At 47.6% G+C, this 23353-nt stretch overlaps 1 protein-coding gene across 1 annotated transcript in view; it reads right to left on the bottom strand.

The window, feature by feature from the left end:
* The window catches only part of HDAC4 (histone deacetylase 4), a 227139-nt gene extending 214618 nt beyond the window's left edge, over nt 1-12521 (bottom strand). Inside the window, exon 1 of the mRNA XM_084892691.1 lies at nt 12386-12521. The gene's annotated coding sequence lies outside the window, so the exon portion shown is untranslated. The remainder of the gene's footprint in view (nt 1-12385) is intronic.
* Between the last annotated feature and the right edge of the window lie 10832 nt (nt 12522-23353).

Genomic DNA, 23353 nt, shown 5'->3' with positions numbered 1-23353 from the left:
TCCCATGTGGCACTGCATGCACATGTGCCTGTGTGTGTGCGCATGTGGGCACGTACTGCCCCTTGTGGGTGTGCATTGTGTAACTGTGCAAGTGCCTGTCATAGGGGTAACAGGGGCACCCTCAGGGCTGTGATCCAGAACTCAGCTGGGCTAAAGAAGAGGGAGAAGATGACAGGACACCGGTAACAAATGTCCTGAGTGACCATAAGCAGGGGCAACTCCACTTGGCAACACAGCTGAGGCAGGGCCAGGAGAGGAGGAAGGCTAACAGAGCACAGGTGTAAGGGGGCAGGGACTGGAGCAGGGAAAGGGGTAAGAACAGCTTCCCACCCACCCAGGCCAAGGCCACATCCAGCCTAGCTCCACTATATGGGCTGCTGGTTCCTCACACTATCAGCTGTGCTCCTGGCTGGCATGGGCCATAGGGCCAGCTACCACCAACAGCAACAGCATGCCCCTCCTACATTGATGAAAAGCCCTACCTCCCTAAGAAGGAAATCCTCAGGATTGGGAGGAAGTGCAGCTCTGAGGTCCCCGGCCTCTCCCTCTGGTTGGGACACTCTCCATACCTGAACATGTGACAGGACACACACCAGCCCCTCACCACTCGGCCTGTTGGACCCAGAAGTGCATCCAGAATGAGCCCAGCACCTCCCATTTAGGCACAGACAGTGGTACCACACATTCCCACGTGTTAACAGAAGGAGAGAAAGGCAGGGGCTCAGAGTCCAATTCCTCACCATCAAGCCATCTGCTCCTGCTTCTGTGTCAGCTTCAACAGTCAACTGGGAGTAAGGGTCTCTATGCCACAGAGGTTGAAGGACTATCAAACGGTACTTAATAACACACAGTGCTAAGGCACTGGCCCCTGGGCGGGGTCTGCCCAACCCACAGACACTTGAACCTAAGGAAAGGCAATAGCATTTCTTCATCCTGTGTCTCTTGGCAGGTCTAGAGCTAGGCCACAGGCCTCAATATCCCACTGAATCCTGACGACAATTCTCCCCTGCAGAAACCCTCATGCCCACCTTGTAGGTGGGAAGACTGAGGCACAGGGGAGCTGGACAACCGACCACCTACACACTGGAGGGTTGTGAAGGCCAAATTTTAAGCCCATTCTATCTGATCCCAAAGCACATCCCTTCCACTGCACCTCTTGCCTAGAGAGAGGTGGGTATGGCTGGTGGGGTTCCTGGGACTGCCCTCACCCTTCCCAGGATACCCTCAGCATTTGCCCCCCTCAGCATTGCCCCCAGAGCATCCTGACAATTGCCTTGGCCCCCCTGGGTTGCTGGGGCACAACTCTGAGGGCAGCGAGACTGGTCAGTAGGAAGCACTCAAGATACCAGGAGGACTAGCCCCATTACCTGAGGGCCCTGCCAGACAGCAGCAGAGGGAGAAAGTGGAGGAATTTCCCTGACCTTTGTCCACCATGTCAACTGGCCAGTTCTAGCCACATGCCCAACTTGTAGGGCCCAGGTCACATCCAGGAAGGAGACACAGGGAAGCTGGAGTGCCCTGGCATCCACTGCCACAGAAGTCCTACTCAAGGCCTCACTTCCCCTCTGTGGTGGGCATCATCCCTCCCTCCATTGAGGGCTGCTGCAGAATTCCATGAGACAAGGTCTGTGAAGAGTTCAGCATGGCCCCACACACTGGGGTTCACAGGAAAGGCCGTGTGGAATGCTGCTGGGCTGCTAAGAGAAAGGAGCTCCATGGAGGATGCTGTCAGCTGATTCCCTTATCACGATCTCTTCCCTTCCTTCCCCACCTCAGTGATTTCCAGATGAGGGAAGCGGACGTCCTAACCAGCTTCTGGAAGAGGCTGAACCTTTCAGCACATTACATACCCCTGGCTACAGTGATGGTTCAGAGGTGAATAGGTGACCTAAGGCAAACCAAGGAGAGTGAATCAAAACTTTTTCTTGGGGCAAAGATACTCTCTTTCCTGGTGGCATAAACTAGCAGGTGTGCAACCCTGACATCAGCTGGCAGGACCCTCTTGGGACCAGGAAGCTGACTCACCCAAGAGAGGGAGAAGAAACAAGTCTGTCTTAATGACAGTGTGGATAAGCTGGATCAAGCCATACCTGAACTCTTCCTTCACCTGCACCTTCTGAGGAAGCAAGTCTATCAATATCTTCACAGTGCTCTCTGAACTTGCCATGGAGAGATACTAGCTGATAGAGAGCTACCAGAAATATCCTCCTGCTCAATACTGAGAGCCACTCACAAAAGATTCCCTTAAAGTCCTAGCCAGTTTTGCTAAGTGGTTAGAGCATTGGCCTGAGGACTAAAGGATCTCTCTCACTTCGATGTTTCTCTCTCTGTATCTCTCCCCCTCCCTTCTACTCTCTTTAGAAATCAATGGGGAGAGGGGAAGAATATCCTTGGGTGAGGATTAACCACAACAACAACAACAAAGATTCCCTTAAAGTGTTTTTCCCACAATCCCAGGGAGGACATAATCTGGTTTCCTGCCTCCATGCTCCTCCATTCTCCGGAGGCCACCTGTCCTACAACACAGTTACACCTTGCCCCCACATACACATGGCCCATAGAGCACCATCTCCTGTGGAGGGCATGACCACAGGGCACCAGAAGCATCCAGCCTCTCTGATCTCTAAGTCCTGGTGCTTACAGTCCCCTCCACACAGGACCCAAGCACCAAGGCCATGCAGGTTCCCTCAAACCACAGCTGCCTCGGGGAGACCTTCCCAAGGTCTTCCCATGCTGCCATCCATAGGGGGTGAGGAAGGGGTAGAATGCTCTGTCCCTGAGGCTCCCTGCTGGTGCATGATAAAAGAACAGTGACAAGAAGAGAAGCCAGGGGCAGGGAAACCTGCAACTGGCTTTGCAACATGCAGCCAGCTCTGCTCTGAGGTGAAGACCCAGCATGAAATCTCCATCACTCCAGCTCATGGATCACCTTCAGAGCCAGGGACCTCAGCAGCCCTGGCCTAGAAACGAATCACACCATGTCCAAGCCAGGCACACTGTAGTCAGCCCTATGTGTGGGACACGCACAGCAGCACCCTTGAAGCTGATGGTGTTCCATGTGCCATGTAACAGGTGCTACTGAGCTTTCAAGAACATCTCCAAAGGCTAAGTGAGAAACAGGGCCTGCGAGGACAAAGACAGATAACAACTCTTCCCAACTGAAGTCCTTCAGGGAGGATCTTGCCCTACCAGGACTTCAGCAGACAGATGCAGGCAGAAATGCTCTGAGAGGCCTGAGCCAGCACAGGGGCCTCAGGGAGTCAAAGGCTCAGTCCCCCCCCCTCCCCCCCCCCCCCCCCCCCAGTTCCCTGCAGATGACAGCATACCTGAGGCCTGCCAACCGAGAGGGGGCAGAGAAGGGCAGAGCTTAGGGAGAGAGTTGACTGCCCAGCACCCCCATTCAGCCTCCCAATGGCTCCCAGGGAGGAGCCCATCTCCCATCCTATAGACAGAACATTCAACTGGCAGAAGCGAGGTGATATCAGCTAGTCAACAGAGGCACAACAGTGAAGGTGGGATCTCAACCGAGGTGTGACTCAACACCCACGTTGTGTCCTCAGCACTCACAGCCATGGAAAGCAAGATATCTGCAACCATGGAAACCCCTCTTGGGCACAACAGTACTTGCACCTCCACCCTTTACCCGGCACCTAGCTGCAACGAAACCTCAATGAACCCACAGAGGAGCCACAAGGAGGAGAAAGAAAGCACTGGGAAGAAAGAGTGTGCTGTGTGCCTCTCTGCCCCTTCAGCTCTGTCCTCCACTTCATTAAAGAATTCTGAAAATAATAGCTTCCCCCAAAGGCAGCCCACACTTGGCCAAACACTACGCATACTGACGCAAAAGGACATTCTTCTTCAGGGCACAAGTTAGGACACATTTCACACTGTTGTTTGTTAACTCCTTGATCCAAAAGGTCGACTCTCCATCAGCCCCGGGAGGTGGCCAGGAGGTGACCTCGATGCTGCTCCACTGGGGGCTCAGGGCTGCTGTGGGCAGAGGAGGCCACTTCCAGCCGCCCAGAGAGAGGCAGGCCGCCTGGCCCACACTTCCTCGGGGACCTTGAGTAGAAAGGACCATTAATTAGAAGGTTGCAGGTGGGCTGCTGTCCAAGCTGACAACAGGGGATGGGCTCAGGCTGCCACTAAACTAGTTAAAGGCGAACACCAGCTTCAGAGAAGGTACTGGGGAGGAGACCAAAGTTGGAACAGAAATGCCCCAGTGTCATGTCCTTCAATGTGTCCCTCTGACCTGGAGGCCAGAAAGGAATTACAACCCAGCCCTTAAGCTGGCAAAGAAAGGTTTTGCAAAGAACAGGAACTGAAACCACCTATTATGACCTTTTCAGTGCAAAATCATACATACATTTTATAGCAGAGAGGGTTGTAATCCACAGTAGTGCCCACCGAGGAAGTATGGGCCAGGAAGATTCTTTGAAGGCCCACAGGGCAGAGAGCCCCCCAGCCCGAGTGGTTCTACTCTTAGCACTCACTAATTAGCCCCATGCCCTGCACTGGTGGCCCAGGCCATGATACATGACTGTACCTCCCCATGGGTGCCCACAACCCCAAAAGTGGGGTGGGGGCCAGGCTAATCAGAACTCTAAACCTTTCGCCCTAGTAGGGCTCAAATATCAGTCCTCAAAGAACCTGTGGCCTCCTCTGACTTGCTCAGTGTCTATCTCATGACCTGTATGTCTGTTAGAGTCCTGCATTCTGCCAGGAAAGCCCCTGCTGAGGGCCAAGTGGGGCTCAGAATCAGCTTTTGACTCCAGATGTACAAAACCAACACCTGGATTAAATGTTGGCTCAGGTTCCTTCTAGAATGTTCTCTAGAATGACTCCCATGAAGCTCAGGTCCTGACAGCTACTCCAAAGAGCCCCAGACCTGGAAGAGGGCTCTCAGGAACACTGGCTGAGGGAAGGAGAAAAGAATCAGTCACCAACCTACAGGACATGACCCCACCCACCCCCAGTGTGAGGTCCTCCCTGAAAGGGCTCAGTCCAAGCACATGTCCCAGGCCATGGGGCAGGGGAGGCTTCTGGCTGGGGCTGTGCACAACGGTGTCCCTCACCCTGTTCCCTCAGCCAGGTTAGATGCAAAGAGGTCAGGTACATGGCACTTGGCAAAAAACAGAAGGAACTGAAGTTCAAAAACATCAATGAAATGCAAGCAAACCGTGTGCAAGAAAGCATCAGGGAGTCGTTCACAAAGACCAGCCCAACTAGCCAGTCGGACAGGCTGTTCAGCTCATCCTTCCTCAGTCCTCAGACCACCTGATCCTGATGGCCTTTCCACTCTGCACAGGCCCACAGCTCTGCTCTGGCTAAAGAGGACAGCACCCATTTCCAGCCCTGCTTCTGCCTCCCTCCATGTGGGCCCTGCTCCTCTACCACTGTGGCCTCCAGACCCCCCGCATCAGCCTCCCCAGCCTGGTGCACCTGTAGGTGTTTCCTCTCCCCCACTCTCAGAACCACCAACAACTACACTCCTTGTGGGCACAGGCGTCTTCCTGATGGAGACGGGTCACAGGACCTGCCACTGCATCTGCCACCGAGTCCCTCCAGGCAAGGAGCATTTATTTGCTCAACTCCATCCCCTCTCTGTCCCCTCCCCTTGTACTTGGGGTTGGGTACAGGCTTAAGGTTTGCAAAATATTAACTGACCAATTAAAAACTGCAGGAAACACTCCCAAACATCACCAGCACCACTCCGCCACCAAAGAGAGGCCATAGGGGATCACAAAACTTCTCTGTGAAGTCTGAAAAAGACCACTCTACCAAAGAGCGCCGCAGAAGGCAGATGACATGCTCCCAGCGAGGACGTAATTCCATCACTGCCGAACTCTTCTACGTGGAGGGCGGGCTTGGGCTTTCAGGCCCTAAGAACCGGTTTATTGTTTCAAGTACAAACATCAATCCAACAAAAGCACTTGACTCACACCGACGAAATACTTCATAAATAATAGTAAACTCACACAGCCTAACACTCACTTTTTTAAACAGAGCAGACTCCAAAATGTTTACATACACAACTATATTAAAGTATCATATTAAAAATATGAGGTTAAATAAGAAATGACTAAACAATGTCATTAACTCCAATATGAAACAAAAAGGGAAATGCCATTAACAAAAGCAGCAGCTGGCCACCTTGAACACTGAAGCCCAGGCCGAGGACAAGCCATGTGCACCCACCTTGCCTGTGTGCACAATGGCCCTTTTGCCACTTGAGGCCCTTCTTCTGATCATTCCTCACTGGATCACAGAATCCACATCACTTTTATTTATGGCATCTCCTTAAAAGCATGTAATCTCCAAAATCAGATCTAAGAAGTTCCCAGATGGTGGCAGGAAGGAAACAGGCAATTCCAGAGCACAGGAAGCACACAGGTGCCGTGAGGCCCGGACCAGGCTCTCCACCAGGGCCTACACTGTGCCCTTCCCTCAGCGACTCAGTCATTCATTCCTGGAACACCTACAGCCAGGCCTTGGAGACAGAGTAGGCATGAGGCCCTCAACCCCATTGAGCCCCAAACTCCTCATGATGTTAGTGGTGCCAGTGAACTACTATCATCATGACAAGCCATTGAAATCATACAACTGGATCCTATCAGGAAGGAGCAGAAAAAATGTAGGCTTATATGTAGCAAGGGTCAAAGGACATGTATGGATTGAGGGGCTGAGGGAAAGAGAGATGAAGAGAGGTGGTTCCAAGAAATGAAACAATGTGTGCAAAGGCCCTGAGGTTAAAGGGGCTTATTGACAGCAAGGAAGCAAGCAGGGAGGGACCAAAGCTCAGTTAACAGACAAGTGCTATCAGAAAGAGGCTGGTAAAATAAAGGCCAGCATCAGGCAGGCTTTCCAGGTACTAAGAACAACAGGAAGACATGGCAGGATCTGAGAAAGGCAATGCAGAGTACAAACCTGCTTTGGGTTGAGACCACTGAGAATACCATTTGCAGCATAGACGAACTGCATCAGACACACCCAGACCCAGGAGGCCAGCTCTCTGCTCAGAGAGCTCACAAGCAAGTCAGAGAAACAAATCCCCTAAATTCTTCTAATGCTAAGCATATTTATCAACTTCCCAAGGATTTGGTCTTTCTCTCCCTAATAAATAATGTAATTGAAGAGTATTTCCCCCCAATGAAAAATCAACTTTCTTTTTAAAAGTATTCCATGCTTAGAGCAAAAAGTTACATAATAAATACCACTAGAGGCCCAGTGCACAAAATATGTACACTAGGAGGGTAGAGGGAGGCCCTTAGCCCAGCCCATGCCCTCTCCAGAAGCCGTGAAACTGGCTTCAGGCTGAGCGGTGCTCCCCCAGTGAGAGCATACTGACCACCAGGGGGCAGCTCCTGCATTGAGCATCTGCCCCCTGGTGGTCAGTGCACATCATAGCAACCTGTCATTCAGCCGTTGATTTGCATATTAGCCTTTTATTATATAGAACTAGAGGTCCAATGCACGAAATTTGTGCAAGAGCAGGCCTTTCTTCCCCTGGCCACCAGCACCAGCTTCCCTCTGGCACCCAAGACCTGGGCTTTCCTCCAGCTGCAGCAGGCCTCCCTTGCAGCACTGGCTTTGTCCAGAAGGTTGTCTGGTCTAATCAGCATACTAGTATGCTTTTATTATTATAGATTACATATAAAAAGACAATCAAAGTCCCTCACATTTCATTTTCCTAAAACCCCAGAGGACCACATTATCACTTTAGGCCCAAATAGTTTAAAAAAAAAACAAAAAAAAAAAAAAAAAAACCTGGGTATTGTTCAGGACCTGCTTTCCTAACACACTGCACTTCTGCCAGCCAGGACCCTGTACACACACACTCCACAGGCCAAAATACCAAAATGTATTTAATAAGTGTCACCTTTATAAATAACATAACAAAACATCCTGTGCACATCTAGATGGCCTTATGTTCATTATATTATTTCCTAAGAATAAATATTCTAGTTAATAGAACTGCTGGGGAAAGGGGACTGACCACTTAAAATTTTGACACACAAAACTTTTCTGGAGAACAATTAATTATAACATTTTGCTCTACGGAGAGCAAAAAAACCATAATAGCCAACACTCATATTTTGTTTACTATGTGCCAGGCCCTATTCTAAGCACTTTCCATATATTAACTTACTTTAATTTCTCAAAAACCACAGAAGATAGAAATTATCAATACTACCACCAATGGGTGTTGTCAAACTTACCCTTGCTAATATGATGAGCATAAAGGGGATCTCCTTTTAGCTAAATTTCTTTATTAGTAAAGCTTGAGTTTTTTACAGTAGCCACTTGATCTGCATATTTACATGCTTTGCTCATCTTGCAATAGGGATGCTGATCCTTTTTTTATTGTTTTTTTAAAAGCTCTTTGCATATTGACAATTAAGCTCATATAGGTACATTTTTTTGTATATTATTTTCTCACATTGTCTCTTAAACTCACAGAATATTTTGTCAAAGAGAGTTTTCTTTAATTCTTATGTTGTTAAATCTGTCAATATTTTTTAAGGGGTCTGGCTTGGAATTATAATAACAGATTAAATCAGTGGTTTTTCAAAGTTTTAGGTCCTTGGAGAGCATCCTTCCTAGGTAATCTTCCAGACAAAACACTGAGGGCCACCCTGCTCTGGCTGAAATGGTTGTGGAGCAGGAGGTGTCCTCCACCACTCTCACCTGCCCCCAGGCAGCCTCAGGAGACATCCAAGCACTCCATGCAACCACCACTGCCAGCTGACAGAACTGTTAAGATCCCTCCCAATTCTATGTGCACTGGAGGAGTAGGAAACATTCTAAGAAAAACAGAGCTACTTCCCAGAGGCTACTGCAACTCTGTCAACTAGGACAGCTCCAACAGCAGTGCCCACAACACTGAACCCAGAAAGTATCCCAAACTGTCATATTCTCAAAGAGGCTGTGCTCTCCCAAAGGGCTCACCGACAATGAACTTCAACTTTAAGACCACCACTGGTCTGGAAGCAGAGGCAGGAAGAGGGGACTAGCATTTGGGTGCCAGTTGTGCTTTCACCTCTATCTCAGCTCTCTCCTCTGCAAACTGAGTACAGAATAAGAGCCACCTCAGGCTGTGGGGAGAGAAAGGGAGCCTCTATGTAAGTGCTCATTAAATGCTATCCTCTGGCTATGTAAGGGTAACACTCGCCTCCCAAGAGGGACATTCTGGCTTCTGCATGGGCTGATACAGATGCTGATCTGTCCCCGTGGTTCTATGAGAGGAGACAGTGGAGAAAACCTATGTAGGGCCCTGGACCTTCCTTTCAGAAAGTAAGGAAGAGGCATGTCAGAAAAGGCAGGCAGCAGAGAGACCCTGAGCAGCTGCAGATGCCACAGCCCACGCTGCACCCCATACAACCCCCACCTAGCCCTTCTCTTCACATAAGCCCAAGAGATGATAAACATGACCTTACAAAAAGAACTCACAATTCTTACTTCAGTGACCATTTTCCCTAAAAGAATCACTCTATAAACATACTTAATAATGCTAAAATGCGGCATCACTTTTGACAGGGGGCCCCTCTTCTGACTTGAACCAGCAGACACTGTACCTTTCTCTAAAGTCAAGGCCAAAAGCGCTGAGCCCATGCAGCTCACAGCATATGCTGACCATCTGAGATTGAAACAAAAACCCCTTCCAAACTTGATCCCTGACACCCACCCCAGGATCAAGGTGGGGCAGCAACCAATGGGGCAGGGACTTGCCCTCTGACTAGAACAGCAAGGACTGGGGCCCAGCTTCACAGGCTGAAGAACCAAGTTCCAAATCCACAGCTCCCACCAAAACCAGGTACCCTTTTCTCCAGTCATTGATTCTGGTCCAGGGACAGGAAGCCCAGCACCGCCTGTCGCCTGAGGCAGCCGAGCACCAGCAGTTGTCCCCCCTTCCCTGTGTCTGGCTCACTCCCTACATCAGGTATTAATCTATTACTCATGGCAGCTTCTGAGCCATGAAAGCCCAGCCGTTTTCAATAGAGAACGGTATGGACGCATTCTACAGGAGTGATGAAATGTTTCTTCTGCTCCGGCAATTAAGACGGCACAAAGTCCCCTTTCCTCTGGTGCCACCCCCAACATCAAAGGATGAGAATTCAAAGCCGTTCATGCTGCATTGAAACCTCACAATGAAGCTGGAAAATGGAAGTCGATTACTGGGCATAAATATGCAGTGGTTAAAAGGAAAGGATTATAACAAAATTAAACTGCACAACCCCACAATGTGTGGAAACTTCCAGAACTAGAGTCTTCCTGGTAAACATAATGAGGGGCATCCTATCCTCACAAAGCAGGTTCCAACCACCGAAAATCAAGACCCGCACTCCAGCTGCACATTGCCAGGATGCCATGTTCCACTGATCCCACTACAATAACAGCCCCCAAGGCCTCGGAGAGCATGGCATTTGGAGATTTTTACTTTGCACGGCTGAGAAGCTGCGACCACTGAACATTCTCTCTGGCTCAGGCCACATCTGTCCTTGGTCCCTAGGCCTTCTAGTCCCACAAGCCATCCTCAAGTCATCCACCCCACCCCCAACCCCTGGCACTCATGGTGCCTGCACCCCTGGCAGGAGAAAGAACCCTAAAGAGGGCAGTGTTACATCTGCCTGCTGTGGAAACCCTGCTTATTTTCTGACTGATCGTTGTTCCTTTTAGGAAGGCATTTGATGTTTAAAATAAAAGCCCAGATCACTGTGGAAGTCTTACAATGTGTCAGGGTGTGTGTGTTTTTAAAGCAGGAAAACACTTTCCTCCCACACAAATGTGAGTTCTAGGGCAAGATGCCACAGACCCAAGTGAGTAGACTATCTGGGAAAGCTTGGTCAGTCTTAAAAATAGGTAATTGAACACAGATTTTAGGATTCTCAGGAGCTACCCGAAAAAAAAAAAAAAAAAAAAAAATCAAATCTACATATTTTCAATATCCAAAACTCCATTCTGAAGGAACTTCTAGCAGGGTGGCATTTTGCATTTCCAATGATAATAGAGTAATTGTGTTGCCATAGTTACTGCAAAATTCTGCAATAACTTTTGTTGCTTTGTAAATGCTGTAGTGTATATTTGTGTACAAGCAGCTGAGTTTTCTTAATTCAATGTCTCTCCCTCTCCCGTCTCCATCACCACCTTTCCTGGCTGTACCGTGAAACCACCACGATCATAGCACCGCACCTCACAAAATGCACATAATTATCAGAAGCAATTAAAACTCCAGGTAACCGTGACCATGCTACAAAAGAAAAAGTGAAACCAGGCCAAGGTACAGACCCACTGGCACTCCCCCAGTCTTGCTGGGCGGGCTCTGGGCGAGGGATGTTTGCATGTTTACTCCCAGGCCTTCCATGCTTAGGTGGTTTGTGGGAATAAACAGAAAAGCCCGAGTGGAGAAAAGAGGAAGCGAAGTAACTACCAGGCCCTTTCCTCCCTCGGCTAGGGCAAGGCAGCAGCGCTGCTCTCAGCAAGCAATTAGGTAGGTCTCTACAGTCATGCAATTAGGATTTAGTTAAGAAAGTCATTAGTTTTAAAATAACTTAAGTTTAATTTCTGCAACGCTTTATTTGAAAATTGTGTCACAGCAGGTCAATTTACAGCATGCAATAAAAAAAAAACACTTATATCAGCTGCTGCGAGTTATTACAAATTTCTGATGTGCACTAAATGAGTACACTGGGTTCCACCCCCGGCCTTTCCAACAGATCCGCACGGTCTCCCGCTGTAACAGTGTCAAATAATTCAACGATAAATGTAAATACGAGATAATTTGCTTATAATGCCATGGTGTGTTTTACAACGCCGGGAGACGCGGCTCACATCCTCGGGGCAGGACCAGCCACACCTCGGCCTGTGGAAACCCTGCGGGCACCCAGGCAGGGTCGTGGGCAGCACCCGTAACCCCGTCGCGGGCCGGGGCGCACCCACAAGGAGCGACGGCGCACCCCACGCCGCGAGCCCCGGGAGGGACGGTTTTCTGCAAACTCACAGCCCTGACAAAGTTACATAAAAGGCGCCCGCCGGGCTCCAGGAGCCCCCGGCCCACCTGCTGGGGACTCGGCCTGGCCCGAGCGATAGAGGCGCCGCGCGACCCCGGAGGCGAGCGGCCGTCCTGGCCGCTCCCGGCCCCGGCGGAGGGCCGTCGTTTTGCTTCGGCTGCAAGGAAGGTCCCGACCGGCTGCCGCTCTCGCCCGGGAACCCTCGAGCTAGGCGGCGCGCGCGGCCTGGGTGCCCGGGTCCGGGCCGGGCTGGGCCGGGGGCGCGGACCGACGTCCACCTGCCGGACAGGGCGGCGGGCCGAGGGCGTGGAGGCCAGCGGCCTGCTGACGGCGGCGGACAATGGCCCGCGGGCCAGGCCGGACCGGGCTGCGCTTACCGCGGCGGCAGGCAGGGAGACGGCGGCGGCGGCGGCGGCGGCGGGCGCTCCGAGCCGCATCTCCTCAGCCTGCACCGCCACCACCACCACTGGCGGCGGGCAGGCGGGCAGGCGCTCGGGCGGCGGCGACAGCACGGACGCGGCCACGGCGCGCCGGGCCCAGGCGGCTGAGGCGGCGGCGCGGGCGGACGGGCGGCGGGCGGGCGCGCGGGCTCGAGCGCGGGCGGCGGCGGGGACAGTGCACCGCGGCGGCGGCCCCACAACCTCCCCTCCTCATTCACAAAAAATTGACCCACGTTGAACCATGATGCTGCTCCCCCCTCCAGCACAGAGCCAGGCGCTGATAGGTTAGCTCTGACGCCCGTCAGCCGCCAAGGCCCTGCCCCCCAGCCGAAAGTTCTGCAGCCATTGGCTGCGGCATCTTTGCATCGCCTCCCTCCCGGGCTCCTCCCTCCTGCCTGGTTTCTAATGAAGAGCTCGTCAATTACGGTTCAGCCCCGCCCTTCCCAAGCTCCCGGCTGTCCTTTCATTGGTCCGCTGGCAGCCGAAGTACAGCCCCGTCTGTTCCCGCCCCTCGTCCGGCAGAGGCCTACGGCCCGGCCAGACGCCCTACGAACAGCAGAGAGGCTCCACCCCTGCCCGCCTTCCCGCACACGTCCTGAACCCCGTTGGCTGCCGAAGCTGCCAATCTCAGGGGGCGGGGCGACCAAAGGACGCTACGGGCTCCAGCCCCTGGGTGCTTCGCCGTTGGGAAGGTGCACGGCGCGGGAAGCGACTGAAAACTCGGGTCCTTGCCTTGGTCTGCCCGGCTTGGCAGCCCCGTGCTGGCCCAGCGGTCAAGAGCGCGTGCCTGCGCGCTTAGCGGGCGCATGCCGGGGCTGGGACTGAAGCGGGGTGCCTGCGGGGCCTGGCCATAGCCTCCATCTTGGACACTGGCAGCGGTCACGTGTTGCTGCGTGCGCCCAGATTCGCTGGGGCTGTGCGAAGGGGTAGTGCGCAGGCGTGGAGGGCCCCGCCCTGCCCCGCGGCGGGAACGCTGGCGGTGGGCCTTCCAGGCGGGCGTGGAGCCGGCCCACGGCGCCTGCGCCAACGCGAGGTAGCCGGGCTGAGTTAGGTGCCAATTTGGGTGCTGCGGTCCTGCGTCCAGGGTCTGAGTGGCGGGACGGTGGGCTCTCCCGGTAACCACAGCCTAACCCCTGCTGCTGGGGGGGTCACGACCGGCTCGCTTGCCCCAGTGCTCAGCATGTTAAGGCCGCTGGTTGGTTTGTGCTTTGTCGGGCTAAGGCCCTTCGGAGGTCCCGGGGGCTCAGTGAGGCACATAGTCTGCCCTCGCAGCAACTTGGGCAAGGTCTCCGACGCCAGCCCCTTGACCATTTCCTTTCTAGGGAGTGTGACAGCTTTTCAGCTAGGTGCACCGAGTGTTTCAGAATCCCACGTGTTCAGGTGACCATGTGAGCCAATGCAGGGAGCTGCAGGGCTGTGGTTCCCCACTGAACTCCAGAAACAGTTTTGCTGGTCAGCCTTCCATGAGTGTTCCGACCTACGTGGCACTAGCACTGTTGGGAGTTCTTAGAGGGAGTCTTGATAGACTAAAACACCAAAACATTGGTATTCAAATTGCAGCATTTTATGATTGTTTATAAAAAGCTTCCTTTAATCAGAGTGCTGTGTGGAATCAATATTCTAAATTATAAGAGTTGATTTGCTTCCAAAAAACCTATACCTTCAGGATACTGTGAAATCTCTCAGGATGTTTTACAACAAAAAATAGTGACAAAAAAAAAAAAACCTTGATCTTAATGACCATATTCTGTTAAATATGTTGGTGCTCAATTAAAGCAACCTTTTTCCTAGAAAACAGAATTTAGGTAGATCATTTAAAAACTGCATTCAAGGATTTTTTTTTTTTTTCTCAAGTGTCAATATATTCTTACTTGTCAGACTCTGGTAACACGAACCCAGAGAGCATTCTACTGAACCGCACAGGAATATATACATGCAGATGGATGGAACAGAAATAATACTGATCTCGAGAACTTAATCATAAAAGAAGAGAAGTCATTCTCTGGCTTATTTCCCTTAACATAGTACTCTCCAGGTCTCTCCATACTATCTCAAAGGGTAAGAGATCCTTCTTTTTTACAGCTGCATAGTACGTATTCCATTCTGTAAATGTACCACATCTTTTTATCCACTCATCTACTTATGGGCACTTGGGCTGTTTCCACATCTTAGCTATTGTAAGTAGCACTGCTATGAACATAGAGATGCATATAATTTTTCTGATTGGTGTTTTGGTATTCTTAGGATATATTCCTAGAAAGCCAGTCAGAGAAAAATGCGGAATATAATGAATAAAATAAACTGATGAACAAAATAGATCCAGTAACATGGAACAAACTGACCAATCTCAGAGGGAAGGGGGATGGAGAGAGAGATTAACCAAAAAAAAAACTTGGACACAGACAATAGTGAGGTAGATAGTGTAGGGGAGTGGATGGCGTCAATGAGGGGGAAAGGGAGGCAGCTATAATACTTTACACAATGAGGATAATTTTTTTTAATATTTTCTTAAGAAAGAAGTCAATGGAGAAATTACCAGAGGTGACTAGGTTATCTGAAATTACCTGCTGGGTTACAGGAGGGAGAGGAGAGGCCTGAGCTGCCCAAGTGTTGACACCATCAGTTCTCACTGGTCTATCCAGAAAAAAGCCATTGATAAGCCTTGATCACTCCTGAACTTACCCTTGAGCTTTTCCAAGACTTATGGCCCAGATGCTTTTTAGGAGAGAAAAGCAGCATTTCAGACTTAATCAAAATCAATCCTTTGTGGTATTATGTTCTTCTATTGTCTTATAATGTTGAAGTTGAATTTTGTTAAACTCTGCAGAACAAAATAAATTCAGAAAGCAGGTCAGTTTAATTACCGATCTCAGAATAGTCCTCAAGGCAAACCTGATGGAGCATCTGTGACAAACTTGGCCTGAAAGAAGTCAGAGATTCGTAGTTGCTCATTTTTTAGGTCTATCCTTTTAGAAATCAACAGAGATTGGTTTTAATATCGTTATTGACCAGTGATTCTTGGCAAATGTAGCTATGTAGATGAAAATACAATTTTCAAAATGAAAATGCACAATTTTACAATACTTTTAAGTATCTTGAAATAAAAAGTAACGACTAGATAACCTTGGGCAGTCTAAGTAGAAATGCCTATCCCAAGATAACTTTGAAGCAAATGAATGGTAAATTGCAGAACATTAAAAGATACAGCTGAAGAAAATTCCACCATTACCACTGGGCAATGATGCAAGCAGTACACAACCAAAAGTTCGCATATGGTAAAAAGGATCAGTGGCTGAGTAACGTTTAGATGATAAAAATTAAGGTGCAGTGTTATTTCACAAAGTATTGAGATTGTGCAATGATCAGAAGGAAGTGCATATAAGTCCAGTAAGATTAATTGTACAAGTACAAAATGGGAGAGACATGCCAGATGAACTTTATCCCCAGCCCCCATCAAGGTAAATACCGCATACAATCAATCCATAAGTCTCACATCAATCTTTTTCTCTCTCCCTCTCCCCCCTCCCTCCCTCCATTCTTCCACTCTCTCTAAAAATCAATGGGAAAAAATATATCCTTGGGTAAGGATTAACAACAAAAAAAGAATGTACTACTGATGCAAATTGTGAATGTCGAGAACATCATAAAAATTCAACGCGAATGAGTATATACTACATGACTTACTGTGACATTCAGGAACCCACCTAAAGAATCAATGGGGACAGAAACCAGAAGTCTGGTTCTCTGCAAGGGTGAGGCAAGCAGAGAATTGATTGGGAAACAAGCATAAAAGAACTTTTTGAGGAGATGGAGATGCTATACGTCTTGATTGGGGGTTGAGATCTCACAGGGCTAAAGACTTATCAGAACTTATTGAATTCACCCTGGCTGGTTTGGCTCAGTGGATAGAGCGTTGGCTTGTGGACTGAAGAGTCCCAGGTTCCATTCCAGTCAAGGGCACATGCCTGGGTTGCAGGCTCAGACCCCAGTGTGGGGTATGCAGGAGGCAGCCAATCGGTGGTTCCCTGTCATCATTGATGTTTCTCTCTCTTCCTCTCCCTTCCTCTCTGAAATAAAATAAATAAATAAATAAATAAATAAATAAATAAATAAATAAAAACAAGCAAGCAAAAAACTAATTGAATTCAAGAGCTGTGCCTTTCACAAGGATGTTTTACTCGAAAGATTGGAGGTCCCAATTTGGGGAGAGGGGTGGAACCTCTTGGTTCAAAACACAATTTTTAAGTTTAAAAGACAAAGGACTGGGGAAATAGCTTGCAACCTAATTCAAAGAGGCTTAATCAAACGTCACAGGTAAAAGGGCTTTCAAGGCTGAGACTGAAGATGAACATTCCAGAAATGAGACAGGCAGAGACATGAACAGTAGACACAAAAGAAGAAATTCCCAATAGACATGACAAAACGTGCCACTCCCTAATAACAAGAGAAACACAATGCTTTATGCATTTGATACAAACCAATGAGAATAAACACAATTACACATGAACAGTGAGCGTCAACTGGTAGAAACTGTGAGCTAATCAAGACACAAAATCTTAAACTTTTGCATATTCTTTCATCAGTGATTTCACCTCTAGAGCTTTAGCCTAATGAAATACATAAGGATGGTGATAAAGATTTAGCTAAAAGATTTACAGCAGTGTTTCCCAAACTTCTCTCATGATGAGAATCACCTGGTGGAGTTGTTAAACTACAGATTCCTGAATCCCAACTAAGAGGTGCTAAACTAGAATTTTGGGGAGCATATAGGTAAAATTGTATACTTTTATTTTGGGGAGCATATAGGTAAAATTGTATACTTTTACCTATTGTATATGCTCCCCAAAATGCTAGTTTAGCACCTCTTAGTTGGGATTCAGGAATCTGTAGTTTAACAACTCCACCAGGTGATTCTCATCATGAGAGAAGTTTGGGAAACACTGATTTACAGCAACAATGATTGGAACATATGTAAATATAGGCTTATGGAGATCTATCTTCAGGTTTCCAAAAATATGGGGTTTACTATCACAGAAAGAAATTCACGATATAGTTTTTGTGAAAAGGAAAACTATAAAACATCATTACAGTATAGTGCAGGTTTTTTTTTTTTTTATCAATGGAAACATTTATAGACAGAGAAAACACTGAAAGATGTCCATCAGAATATTCCAATGCTTTCTTCGGAATCTGTGGGAGATGGCAGGTTAATGTTCTCTTTTGCTCATCCCAGTCTTCTACATCCTCCAGTGAACATGTGTTACTTTTGTATTTTTATTTTTTTTAATTCTCCAAAAAGAGATGAGGTTCCCTGAGGACCCAGTAGGATGAGTAGCTGAGAGAAGCTGTAGGATCTTTGGGGTTGGATCACCAACAGAGAGGGATCGTATAGCAGAGAAGGTGGAGTTAAGGCTCATCTTCCAGCCCCAAGACTTGGCCCCCACAGCTCTCTCCCCAAACCCACTGCAGATGAGGATGCCCAGCCAGGTGACTGGAGCTACCACCCACAGGATAGCTGGCAGGGAAACTCACCTGGCTTGTTGGGTTCCATTGCTTAGATGGAACTGATCTGGATGGATCCAATCAAAAGCTTCCAAAGAGGGTGATACTCTCTTGTGTGCTGTGTTTTCACTTGCCAGTGTTGTTCCCCGAGCAATGTAGAGGACCAGAGGGAAGCTCCAGAACAGCCCTGGCCTGGAGTGCCAATGGAGGCTCACACATATATGTCTGAATCCTTAAAAAGAGCAAGCCAAGCTGACAAACAGTTCAATCATACATGCTCTGTGTACCCTCCCCCCATCCACTCCATACACATGTCCTGTAACTGTCTTGACTTCAGAATTCCTCCTCCGGGTTCCACCTCAGAACAGAGCCTCAGCCCTGGCTTGTCCCCTTCTTTCCCACCTCGCCGCGTCACACACCTGCAGATACATCACCTGAATGCATGAAGACGCCCCCGCATCCGCAACCTAGTCCAAGCTCTCCCTCACCTGCACGTTGGCCTCCCCTTAACCCTGAGAGACCTGAGGATGTGGTTTCTGGCCGTTCAGACAGGGAATCCTGTCAGCTGCAAGAAAAAGTGATCAGAGAAACTGTAAATGTGTGAGTAATGTAACCAGGCATGAGCTATTGCCGTGGTTGGCAAACTTCGCAAACTTCAGCTTGCGAGCCACATGCGGCTCTTTGGCCCCTTGAGTGTGGCTCTTCCACAAAATACCATGGCCTGGGTAAGTCTATTTTGAAGAAGTGGCAATAGAAGAAGCTTAAGTTTAAAAAATTTAGCTCTCAAAAGAAACTTCAATCATTGTACTGTTGATATTTGGCTCTGTTGACTAATGAGTTTGCCGACCACTAAGCTATTGCAAACAAGAATATAAAATACAATGATTAGAGACATTGGAGTTTAAGCATTTTAAGATCCTTGTATTGTCTGGGAAGTGTAACTCTAGATTTGGTTAAGCAAAATTCTTGTTACAAATTTTAAAGAAAACACTAAAAGACTTGAAATAGAATGTTCAGCTTTGAAAGGGGGGGCTGTCAAGAAAAGGGGGAGATGAAATCTCACAGTCCAGAAGTTATGTAAGGGGGAAAAAAGCATGGAAGGAGCAGGGTTAGCAGAAAACCCAGAAGAGCCCTAAGCACCGAGTCCAAGTAGATCAGTTATCACAATGAACGTAAACAGACTAAATTTTTCAGTTAAAGACAGACCATCAGATTTGGTCTAAAAATACACACCATCTTCTTACTGTTTATAAGTGATAGCCCTAAACATGAGAATACTAAGAAGCTGATAGCCTGTAGATTCAAAACATGATGTTCTATGCCAACACTAAGCAAAAGGAGTCCCAGTTACTTTAGTATCAGTCAAAACTGGCTCCAAGGAAAGAACACGTTGAGACAAAGTGGCCACTACACAAAGGCAAGAGGGACAATTCTCCCAGGAGATGTATCAGTTTCAACTTATCATCTAGTCATTTAGCCTCAAAATAATACAAAGCAAAATGTTTAAAGTTCCCAAGAGAAATTTATAAACCCAAAATAGTAGAGAACACTAGTCTTTCTACAACTATGTACAAGATTTGAATAGTAAAATCAACACCTTTATACTAATGTTTACATGTTGAAAGAATTCTGTACTTACAAATTAGCAATGATTCTTATCAGGCATATATAGAATAGTGGCCATGGCCACATGCTAGACCAACAAGCAACTCTCAACACATTCCAAAAAATCAAGGCCATGCAAAACTTATTTAACTAAAACATGGTTTCATTAGAAACCAATTACAAAAAGATAACTTCACAAACATTTTTATGGAAACTATTGGAACTAACAAGAGAGCTCAGTAAGATCAATGGGTTTAACATTCACATATCAAAGTTTACTACATTTCTATACACAGAAACAGAATTGTCAAGATACCATTTATGACGCAAACACCTCATGATGCTTGGGGATAGATCTTACAAATGTTTTATATTTATGGAGACAATTATGAAGCTTTATTGAAAGCTATTTTAAAAGGACCCAAATAACTGGAAACATACTAGTACACCAAATTTCATCTATTCAGAAACATGCCCTTCTTTTCCCCCTTAGTTTTACCGGTAACCTCTCAGAAATCAGATATATCTTAAAATTTACAGTGCCTTAAGCTTTGTGTCATAAACCATGGGTCAATTAGACTTTTTTCTTTCTTCATAGCACACACAATAACTGTGAGTCTTTTACTCAGTGGCATCTTGGATTAAATGAATACCATTTCCATGGATGGAAAGACTCAAAATTATAAAAATGGCTATTCTTCTCAATGTATTTTATAATTTCAATGTAATTTTTATTGCGTTTCTTCTGAAAATCATTGAATAACTAAGAGCCCAGAATAGGCTAGGCAGATTTGATAAATACATGTGTGTGGGGTGTGGGGGTGGGGAGGAGGTGTGTTTACCAGATGTCAAGATCTTTTTTAAGCTACAGGAATCTGATCACATGGCATTGGCTCAGGGACAGAGCAGTGTAAATGAGTAGAGTCCAGACAGCTACACATCTTTGAGGAAACTTGATCTCTGACAGCGACTGTGTTACCCAGCAGCAGGGAAGGTCTGTTAAATAATCGATGCTTGGAGAATTGACTAAACATGATGAAATAAACAAAATGCAATACTATCTCACACCAAACACATAAACTTGGAGGGAGAAAAATCTATACATAAAACACAAAACTTTCTAGTTTGGGGACTTTAAGGTTTTATGATCCATTGCAGAATTTCTTATAAAGATTTCTCCTACAAAAAGCATAAACCACAAAGAAAAACATTAACAAATTTGACGTCATTGTTCAACATCATTAGACATTAGCCTGGACCCAGGCCTAGCTGCTTCGAAGCATACTCTTCCTTTTTGAGCCAGCACCATAAATTTTATTATTTCTCTTTCTTCAACTCCAACCCACTGTGCATTTTCCTCCTAAAATGCTCTAGTAGAATAAGAAACAACAAAATAACCCTCCCTTTATTCAGGTGAGAAATCACAAGTTCCTCGCAGAGCGTGGAGCCCGAGCTCCATGTCACACGGACATGCTCTAGCCACACATTTGAGAGTGAGACCCCTGACCCATGGCTGATCCTGCCCGACCACCCAGGAGTACTTCAAAGCGACCCGCGCAATCACTAAATAAACACAATAATAGGACATATGTGTGTTTTTCATTTAAATTTTATTTTTTCCCCCCACTAAAATATTCAAGTGAGAAACATTTGGAGATTTATATTCAGGGCACAAGGCCAGGTGGCATCTGCAGCATTTCTCTGTTAAATATAATTAATTTTTCTTGGCTTCTTTCTCCAGCATGACAAAGCTGGATCTGTACCATTGATCCTATTTATAGGTGAAATATTACCCTTCCCCGAAGATTCTCAGCAACAACCCCTGAGACCTGGGTGGGGTGGCAGTTCGGCTTGCTTCTCTGTCTTCATATTGTGAACGGAGAAGCAACCTGAGCCTGGCAGAAAACAACAAACAAACAAACAAACAACAAACAAAAAGCCGCTCTCAGTTAGCTTTCTTCTTCTCTAAAGAAAGGACTTGGCTCATTCTATTTCTGTTTGAATGGGCAAGGAAAGGCTGCTCCCAGCAGCTGGAGAATTGTGGGTGGGAGATGTATGTGTGGGGAGGAGACAAAGAAAATATTGCTTCTTTCTTTTCTTTGTTTTTTCCTAGGGAAAAGAAAAGACCTCTTTGTAACACACTCACAACACAATTAGAATCTAAAGAACTGTAGAAAGGAAGCTGCGTAGAGAATGTTATTTTTCCAATAAAAGATATATGTGATCTGGCCCCTGGGTGTTGGTTTTAAGTGGAGATATTGACTTTCAGCTGACTGATGAGTGGAGCGTCTTTCTCCTGAAATATTGATAGTAGATTACACGAAACCACAAACTATCTCCATAAAGCACACCATTTCTAACCCTAATGGTGTTTTCTTCCCTCTGGATGACTGCTACACTCATGATATGATGGCTTTATTCTATCTTGGGGAAAAACTTTTTACCATACTGCTAAATTAACTTGTCAAAAGGCTTCAAACTTCGGAAGCTTTTACAGCTCAATTCAGTGCTATTATTCAAGATTGAATGGAAGGCCATGGACTGTAAAAACTTGCAAAAAATAAATTTCACAGGCTTTCACAGACTAGGTGAAACAGTTACCTTTTGTTCAGGCTGTATATCTTTATTGAAAAGTCTCCGAATAGCTGCGCTTTGCCTATAAATCTCTGCTCTTACCCTTAAAGACTGTGTGTTTTGTCTGTTGCCCTTGAAGGCCCTACCCAGCACAAGCCCTCTTGGTAACAATTCATTCCTGCAGAGCACGGTGGGGTTGGGAGTGCTCTCCAGAACACCAGGCAGCAGGGAAGGCAGCGCTCCCAGCTCCAGAGTGAACCTTGAGTTTTTGAAATTCCTTTCTTCTCGAAACAGATTCACGAGGGAGTTGATAGCCAATTACTGCGTATGAATGCGCTCCAACTGTCATGGCCCTATCCCAGGGTTATCTCTGTGGCTCGGGGAGGAAAGAACACAAAGCTGTGGCAACACTCTAACTCAGGCAGGGTCATTTGGGTGAAGAGCAAACGTCCAACATTAGATGGAGCCTCTTTGTGCCAGCCTCCCGAACACTCAGACCACCAGGCAGTCAGGTAGAAGCCACCAATCGTGCTTTGACCCGTTGGCCCCATGCAGTTTTAGCCTGTACACCTGGGCACTGAAAGCATCGGTGTGCTGACACACTGCAGCCTGAAGTCTGGGAGTTCTCATCTCCATGCCACCAACACAGGAAACCCTCCCGGCCCTGCCCCTCCAGCTGTCCCCCGAGAGGGCGGGTTCTGTGGTCCCAATGGGTTCTTGCTTCCTGTGCTCACTGACTTAGAGCTTCCAAGCCCACCTGGCCCTGGGTGCCTGGGAAATACTGACGTCTTTTTACTCTTCAGTGCAAGGCACTCTGGGAGCAGAGAATTGCAGACTCAGGGTTTGGATTTTGGGAATAGTTTCATGGCACTGGGTTGGGTAGGAGAGACCAGATCTTTGGAAATTCCCAGCGCCAACAAGATGTCAGTGGGAGCCGGTCAGGTTGGGTACTAGGGGACGCCATCCCTCCTCTGCCCATTGTTGCTTTTGTTTTTAAATCTTCACCCGAGGATATTTTTTCCATTGAATTCTAGAGAGAGTAGAAGGGAGAAGGAGAGACACAGAGAGAGAAACACTGATGTAAGAGAGACACATCTATTGGCTGCCTTTCACTCATGTCCCGAACAGGCCAGAGATCGAACCTGCAACCCAGGTCCATGCCCTTGACAGGGAATTGAACCCAAGACACTTCAGTCATTGGACCAATGCTCCAACCACTGAGCA

The sequence above is a fragment of the Pipistrellus hanaki genome (genome assembly GCF_964339955.1).
Source record: "Pipistrellus hanaki genome assembly, chromosome: 8".
In the NCBI taxonomy this organism is placed as follows: domain Eukaryota; kingdom Metazoa; phylum Chordata; class Mammalia; order Chiroptera; family Vespertilionidae; genus Pipistrellus; species Pipistrellus hanaki.
This window is presented reverse-complemented; position numbering and strand designations above follow the sequence as displayed.